Genomic DNA, 7,708 nt, shown 5'->3' with positions numbered 1-7,708 from the left:
AGGTTGAAAACACCGACTGCTTTCATCGGCTTTGTTCTCATAACTAGCCACTAATAGTTATTCAGTGATATCTCCTCAATAAATTCGTAAGCAACCTCAGGTGTCTTATTATTGATAGTTCCTCCAGTAGCTGTATCAATCATCTGTCGAATCGAAGGATTCAGGCCATTATGGAACGTTTGAACCTGTAGCCAAAGCGGTAACCCATGGTGAGGGCACCTTCTCAAAATGTCCTTGTATCTTTCCCATGCATCGTAGAGTATTTCTAAATCCATCTGCACAAAAGAAGAGATATCATTATGTAATTTGGCTGTTTTAACCGGTGGAAGATATTTTAATAAAAAATTTTCGGTAATTTGTTCCCAAGTAGTGATTAACCCTCGTGGTAACGAGTTCAACCACTGTTTAGCCTTATTCCTTAATGAAAAGAGAAACAACTAAAGGTGAATGGCGTCATTAGAAACGCCATTAATTTTGAAGGTATCGTAAAATTCTAGGAAATTTGCCAAATGAGTGTTGGGATCCTCGTCCTACAAACCATCAAACTGAATAAACTGTTGTATCATTTGAATTGTGTTAGGTTTCAGTTCAAAATTATTTGCAGCAATAGCAGGTCTAACTATACTTGACTTAGTTCTTGTTAAATTAGGTTTAGCATAATCATACATAGTGTGCGGAGTAGGATTTTGATTAACAGCAATTACAGGAGGTAGCAGATTTTCTTGGTTTTTAGCCATCTCCTTAGTTGTGATTTGAATATCGTCCTCTTGCTCGTTCTCTGTGTATCTTAAGCTTCACCTTATTTCTCTTTGGTTTCTGCGAACTATGCGATCAATCTCACTATCAAAAAGTAATGGTCCTGACGGGTTTCTTCTAGTCATAAACTATAATAACTTGCCAGAAAAAAGGAAAAAGAAGAATTAGTAATAAAAATTAGAATAAAATTTAAATTGCAGAAAAAAGCAAATGGCTAAAGTAATAAAAATCCAGTGTTCCTAATATCTTAGTTCCCTGGCAACGGCGGCAAAAACTTTATGCGTGATATTCGTGACAGGTTTTAAATATTTATAATGAATCGTTCTTGAAACTAACTATTATCACGATGAAGGCAAGTGTACCTATTGAACAGTAGTATAGCTTTAGCAAGACTGGATTGTCGAACCCAAAGGAACTAAAAGTACTAGTAATGATTGTCTTTTTATTATCTAGCCTAAGAATAATGGGGTTTGTTTTAACTAACTAATTAACTAAACTAAGAATTCACAGAAAATAGAATTGGGGAGTTACTTCTGGAAAACTCGATTGATTGAGACAATACCTAAGGAAAAATCCACCTGGACTTCACTTGTTATTTTACTCTGAATCAGACAATTTATTCATTTGACTTGATCCGTAGAAATCCCTAAGTTATATTATTATCTCTCTTGAGACTAACAACGTCTAACCCTAGGTTGAATAATTGAAATCTCTTTCTAATTAACTCCCAAGGGTTGCATTAACTCGATCTATGGATCCCCTTATTAGGTTTCACCCCAATCCAGCAAAATCTTGTCACCCTATCTCTAGGCGTGCAACCAACTCTGCTTAATTATGACAAATGTACTCTTAGACAGGGTCTATTCCTCTTCTGAATAAGAGCTTTACTTGAATCAATATCCTGGAATATCAAAACAAGAATTAAGAACACATAATTAAGAACAAGTCAAATATTTATCATACAATTCAGATAATAATAACAAGATCTGTCTTAGGTTTCATTCCCCTTAGGTATTTAGGGGTTTTAGTTCATAACTGAAAAGGTAAACATCTCAGAAGAATAATGAATACAAAACATAAAGAAAAACCCAAAACTCCTAAAGGGAAATTGAGGGGAGATCTTCAATCTTGATGATGAATCCGGCTTCTGAGATGGATCAAACGGCTTTCCTTGAGCAGTTCTCGGCTTCCCTCTCCGTCTCTTCTCTTTTTTTCCTCTTATAGGGTGTATTTATAGGCTTTAGAATGCCTAAGAACCTTCAAAATTGGCCTTTTCTGAATTGGACTAAACTTGGGCTCGGTAGGAACACGCCCTTGTGACACGCCCATGTGCAATTGCTTAAGGCCGTGGTCAAGCCTGTTAAATAGGCACAGGCTTGTGGTCCACTCGTGTGAGTTATGCTTCGATTCTGCCAAATTGATACTACTATGTGGTCTGCCCGTTTGTGGAGGTCCAGGCCGTGTTGATTTCGTACGTTGGCCCATTTTCTCTGTTTTTGGCTTGTTTCTTATTCCTTTCACTCTCCTATGCTCACCTAAGTATAAAACATGAAATTAAGGCATTAGAAGCATCGAATTCACCAATTTTAAGGAAAAATCATCCATAAAATGTGCTAAGCATGGGATAGAAATATGTATAAATTACGGTCTATCACAAATGTTAGAGAAATGAATCTAGCCAAAGGATGTTGCTGCATGAGTGTGTGTCGGCGCAATTACGTACTTCCTGGGGGTTTGTTGCACTCTATCGTTACTTTTCAACAACAAGGGTACAATAATTCGACAATATCCTTTATTCACACAAAAGAAAATAAAAATTATATATATACAATAAATGTTGTATTGGTAGATAGAAATTAATATTTGAAGCATGATGCTGGTTTTGATGAAGATGTAATCTTAGTCGTTCATAAAAACTTAAGTTTGGGGGTGTGATAGTGCTAGAAAGAACATATGTTTTCTCCCTACTTATTGGTTAATTTGTACCCATTTAGCTATCTTTATCACATATTTTTTCATTTTTAGTTCAATAAATTATATTTTATAACTTAGTGGATCTCAGCCTATTTATCCTTCATTTTGTCATATTTTGGTACTGATGTCGCTGCATGAGAAATTTCAAATTGCGCCCAGAATTATCGTCACACCTGACAGCTGTCTGGATAGGAACAAAATTGCTTGAGCTATCCAATTTGGTACAACTAACTTGTACGTACAGAGGCAGCATAATTCTAATGAAAGAACACTTGGGCTATTTGGGGAAAAAAGAGATAAATATTCAGAAAAAGAGAAAAAAAAGAGAGAAAGAGAGCTTTTTGTATCATCTTCTTCAACTTACCTCATGAAGCTTTCAGCTATTGCGGTTTAAGCTCCAATGGGTTAACCGATGTGAAATGGATGCAAACCAGCTCTTGACGAAGGGCCTTAAGTGCGACATAAGAGGGAATAGATAGATCCAAGTCGAGTTGTCTAGGAATAGTATTCTCCTCTTATTTCTTTTATGTTTCTTTTCTAACGGTAGTGATTACTTTCAATTTCATGTTAGTATGAAAGTACACATGATTTCTGAGTTTAATGTTATTTTACTCGATCTTGCTTCTACGGTTTAATCTTGGGGTTTGAATGTTTTTAGCATGGAAATGTTATTGTAGTCACTGACACTGGAAGGTGCGAAGACAGTTCAAGATAACAAGCATGACAAAGAAAGTTCCTTGATGATTAGAGGAATTTAATCCACTTGTTCTTAATAGTGTTCCATTGCCATCATCGGAAGGTGATCATTTACCTTAGTGAATTCTTGTATAGCCTTGCCAGTTTCTGTTTTACTTGAGGGCAAGTAAAAACTCAAGTTTGGGGGTGTGATAGTGCTAGAAAGAACATATGTTTTCTCCCTACTCATTAGTTAATTTGTACCATTTAGCTATCTTTATCACATATTTTTACATTTTTAGTTCAGTAAATTACATTTTATAACTTAGTGGATCTCAGCCTATTTATCCTTCATTTTTGTCATATTTTGGTACTGATGTCGTTGCATGAGTAATTTCAGATTGCGCCCAGAATTATCGTCGCACCTGACAGCTGTCTGGACAGGAACAAAAATGCATGAGCTGTCCAGTTTGGTACAACTAACTTGTACGTACAGAGCCAGCATAATTCTAATGAAAGAGCACCTGGGCTATTTAGGGAAAAAAGAGATAAATATTCAGAAAAAGAGAAAAAAAAAGAGAAAGCTTTTTGTATCATCTTCTTCAACTTACCTCATGAAGCTTTCAGCTATTGCAGCTTAAGCTCCAATAGGTTAACTGATGTGAAATGGATGCAGACCAGCTCTTGACGAAGAGCCTTGAGTGCGACACAAGAGGGAATAGATAGATTCAAGTCGAGTTGTCTAGGAATAGTATTCTCCTCTTGTTTCTTTTATGTTTCTTTTCTAGCGCTGGTGATTACTTTCGATTTCACGTTAGTATGGAAGTACACATGATTTCTCGGTTTAATGTTATTTTATTCGATCTTGCTACTATAGTTTAATCTTTGGGTTTGAATGTTTTTAGCATGGAAATGTTATTGTAGTCACTGACACTGGAAGGTGCGAAGACAGTTCAAGATAACAAGCATTACAAAGGAAGTTGCTTGAAGATTAGAGGAATTTAATCCACTTGTTCTTAATAGTGTTCCATTTCCATCATCGGAAGGTGTGGCCAATATGAATGTTTAAGTCTTAGATCAAAAATATAGAAGTTAAACTTGGTAATATATTCATTGCAGTTTAATGCATCGACAATCACCTATCCTTTTTACTTTGTGTGCACTTAGCATTCTATTGAATATTCAAGTTAGGGATCCCAGTTTCTCACTATCATATTTTATCTTATTATTTTCAAGTTATTGCTTCGACAAGTACTCTCATATTTTATCTCATTTTATCTATTTATTGCACTTACATTAATAGACAAAAGACAACCATCCTCGTAGGATCAATACTCGACAGACTCATATATGTCTACTATACTTGCATTGATAGTGTACGTTTGCACATTATTGCTGTGATGTTAAACAACCAATCACTAGGGAAGAATCAACCTAAACTTCATGTTGCATTATCAATGTATATTATGCAATTTCTTGACTTAATACCTTGATTCGTAGAAATTCCTAAATTATGTTAATATCTCTCTTCAAGACTAAGAGCAACTGACTCTAGGTTGATGAATTGAAATTTCTCTCTAATTAAAACCCCTATTGTCACATTAACTCGATCTATGCATCTCCCTAGTAGATTTGACTTTAATTCGACAGATTGATGTCATCCTATTTCTAGGATTGCATGCAACTCCACTCAATTACACTAGATCTACTCTTAAACAGGGTATATTCCTCATCTAATTCAAGCACATCAAATATGGATTAATAGTCTAGAAATATTCAACCACGAATCAAGCACACATAATTGGGAACAAGATCCAAGTATTTATTACGTAAAAATAGAAATCAAATAACAGAATCCATCCTAGGGTTCATCTCCATAGGTATTTGGAAAATTAATTCATGATAGTGATAACTTTTGAAAATAGTTATATCTCAAACATCTAAGCTTAATTAAATGCTTGTACTTAAGTAGATATAGTTACTTTTTAGAACATTGCATAATAACCCTTGGATTGTGCTTCGAATGTCATTTCATGTTACTTTTAATGTTGGGAAGAAGAAAATTGGTTGTTGTATACAATAAGTTAGATCGTGATCGAATGATACAAGCAAGTACTCACGCGAATACTCGTAGCACTCTAGACATAGAGTTGTGATCTGTACAGAGCGAGGAAGAATATTGTTAGGTATTGTTCTTAAGACTTGTAGATGTATAAAGACTTATAATGATAGCTTTAATTCTAGCTCTCAAAAGAAGCAGAATGCAATAGTCCTACTCTAAGTAGTAACTTGGTCAAGATTTTGCTATGAAATTATTATGTTATTAGGATATAATCCAAGTAATTCCAACATTCCCATTCAACAACATCAATCCTCTCAACTTTGTCACATAGAATTGTCACAGCATTTTATTCATTATTTGTTTTTTATATTTCATAAATTAATACTTCACTTCAAATTATTGTTCTGTTTACTTTACCACAAGCCTAATTAGTATAGTTGCTAGTAATAACTCAACCATATTTTTACCTATTCCGGTCTCTATTGTGACAGCCCAAAATTGACCCTAGCCGGGAAGTGGTTTCGGGACCGCTAAACCGAGTCACCGAAAGGTTTGAATGTGATGTTTATTGTCTAGAATATGTAATCATGAATGTGTAAAAATTTCAAGCTTCGATTTAGTCGATTGCATGTGAATTTAGTCAATAGGACTTATATGAGAAAATTTAAAAATGTGATAGGTCAATGCATGAGGACCTATTAGTGCATGTGGAAGAAAAAGGGGACTTGCATGTCAAATTCCCCCTCCCTAATATGTAGTGGCCGGCCATGCTATAGGTGGAAACATGTCTCCAACATGTTATGCTAGTGATGCATGTTAAGAAAAATAAAATAATAAGCATGGTGATTAAAAAATGAAAGGAAGGGTGATGGAAAAAAAAATAACATGGTCTCACCCCCCCTTGTTGCCGTGAATTGAAGAAAGAAAAAAAGAGAGTTCATTCTTGAACATCCTTGGCCGAATAGAGGAAAGAAAGGAGGGGGAAAAAGGCTTGAGAAAATCGGCTATGGTGGTTGCTAGACTAAGGTATGTTTGATGTTGTCTTTGAGATGCATGCATGTTTTAAATAGCCCATGTTTAAACCTTGAATCTTGTTGATAACATGAGCAATTGGTCATGAGAAAGGGTTCAAGGAATGGTTGTTGTTCATGTTATTTGGATGAGAAATGGTGAGTTTTGTTGTTTCATGTTAAAGTTAGGTGAATGATGATAGAGGAGTGTTTGAACTATAAAAAAAAATAAATCGGCTACCTTGTTATGAGCTAGGGCCGAATGTGGGTTTGGTTGTGTTTGAATATTACATGCTTGGTAGAATGGTGGATGAAGGTGCCGAATGTATGTTGGATTGATAGAGTCTCCAAATTGATTTTATGTGTGTATGCATGACCGAATATACGTGGTCACATGAGTAAGGAAATGAGTTATTTGATATGTGGTAAAAGTTAAGTACTAAATCGAAGGTTGCTAAAATTGCCATTTCTTAGTCGAATATGTGCTTGATCAATGAAGGAATTGTTGAAGAACATAGGTGAACTTGGTGAGGGCAATCGGCCTAGTGTATAAATGATATGAAGATTTTAGGAAATTGTTTTGGTTAGGTGTATGTATGATTAAGTATATTCGGCAATATACTTAAAGTGGGTACATGATATTACATTATAATTATTGAGCTTGAGTATATGGATATGTGTATATGTGGTCATATAATGACATCTTGGTTTGAAAATTTAATGATGTGTGATTGCCGAATGTGATAAATAAATTCATGTTATTGAGTTAAATATTGAATACTCTTATTTGTATTATTTAAGCTCAAGAACCTAAAGAAGAGGCGTCCAACAAGGGGAAATCGAAGGTCATCGAGTAGCCGACTCGGAATTATTTTACCCAACATAAAGTAAGTCATTAAGCATGTAGTGGGTAGTATTTCAAATGGTCATAATGTGTATGTATTGATGCTGATTGGAATGAATAAATATACATATATATATGCATGTACGTATGTGATGATGAAATTGTTGAATGAATGAAAAGAGGTAAGATGTACTGAGTTGTTGATCTCGGCACTAAACGTGCGGGATAACCATTTATGACCATGAGATGGGCGCTAAGTGCGCGGGATTAAATTGTACAGCACTAAGGGTGCGATTTGACTATGTTGCACTCAGTGTGCGAAATGAATATGATGCACTAAGTGTGCGAATTGACCATGCGGCACTAAGTGTGCGAGTCTGACTATGT

General features: G+C 35.2%; 1 non-coding gene across 1 annotated transcript; it reads left to right on the top strand.

Annotated features, from left to right (window-relative positions):
• Nucleotides 1-201: 201 nt before the first annotated feature.
• On the top strand, nt 202-307 carry LOC121207416 (small nucleolar RNA R71). Its single transcript, XR_005902507.1, has one exon. It is a non-coding gene; the product is annotated as a small nucleolar RNA R71 (small nucleolar RNA).
• Nucleotides 308-7,708: the final 7,401 nt, after the last annotated feature.

The sequence above is a fragment of the Gossypium hirsutum genome, chromosome A09, assembly GCF_007990345.1.
Source record: "Gossypium hirsutum isolate 1008001.06 chromosome A09, Gossypium_hirsutum_v2.1, whole genome shotgun sequence".
Lineage (NCBI taxonomy): Eukaryota > Viridiplantae > Streptophyta > Magnoliopsida > Malvales > Malvaceae > Gossypium > Gossypium hirsutum.
This window is presented reverse-complemented; position numbering and strand designations above follow the sequence as displayed.